The sequence below is a fragment of the Belonocnema kinseyi genome, chromosome 5 (assembly GCF_010883055.1).
Source record: "Belonocnema kinseyi isolate 2016_QV_RU_SX_M_011 chromosome 5, B_treatae_v1, whole genome shotgun sequence".
Lineage (NCBI taxonomy): Eukaryota > Metazoa > Arthropoda > Insecta > Hymenoptera > Cynipidae > Belonocnema > Belonocnema kinseyi.
In genome coordinates, this window is record NC_046661.1 from 18,656,838 (window position 1) to 18,658,051 (window position 1,214).

Sequence of the window (1,214 nt, forward strand, 5' to 3'; positions counted from 1 at the left end):
CATAACCACGTCTCACAACCGTCAGATAGGTGGTTACAGTCTGTAAAGGAATCAATACGACGATCCAGCAAAAGCCTCGTGGACCCTAAGAACACGGAGCGAATCAAGGACAACCGCCTTCTGCATTTTTCCCGCAAGTGTTCTAGCATATTGTTGACACGCAGGGACAGAATATAACAGAATATTCCGGGTACAATCGTTGCAACTCCCTTATAAGGTCTCGATACCTCTCTTTCTTTTCATTCTCCTTGGCTATGATGTTTTTGTCAGCTCGTGCCGAAAATTCGATAACGAACATGGTTCGCTTCTCGAAGGCAAGAAGAACCATGTCTGGCCTCGAGTGTGCCACAGAAACAATTGTCGAGAATATAAAGTTCCTGTATATGCGGCACTTCCCATTCTCGACAATTGACTCAATTTCCCTAGGAGCATTTAGAGGAGCGATATTAAGGTGAATGCCGTTGGAGTGACAGAGATGGTAATAAAGTACTCTTAGTGCCGCATTGTGCCTTTGAATGTAGGTCGTTCCCGCGTATGTTGGACAACTAGATAGTATGTGAGCTAAATGCTCGGGGTGTGCATGGCACGCCCTGCAGCTATCATCGGGAATGTCTTTGCACAAAATGTAGCGACGGTATGTTAAGGTGGAAATGACACCGTCTTGGCATGCAAAAATGAAACCCTCTGTACCAGACTTCAATCCGGGCGATTTAAGGAAAGCAAACGTTAGCTCACAAGACATTGACTGATCCTTCACATTTCTGTAGAAGATACCGTGCATCCTCTTATTTAGGAGCTGTTCACGAAAGTTTTTCTTTTGTGCTTTCTTAATCCGGGCTTTCAGGAGTGAGTACTCGAGCTGGATTAGATTTGATGCATTTTGCTCACCCCTAAGACTCTAGTCAAGTCCGAGTGTTTCAGCAGCCTCCTTCGCTGCTTTGTACTGAAATGCACCTTTGCCTACTTCCTCGTGATTCCTGACCATTTTAAGAAGAGGGTCTCTTCCATTTGCAACTCTATGTGCTGTACCCAGAATAATCCTGTTGTGAAGACATTCAAGACTCAATATTCCGCGACCGCCTTGACGGCGTGAGATGTACAGTCGCAGAACAGAAGACTTAAGATACATGCTTTTGTTCATGTGCATAACCTTTCTTGTCCCGATATCAAGAGATCTGAGCTCGTTCTTCGTCCATGGAACTACTCCAAATGAA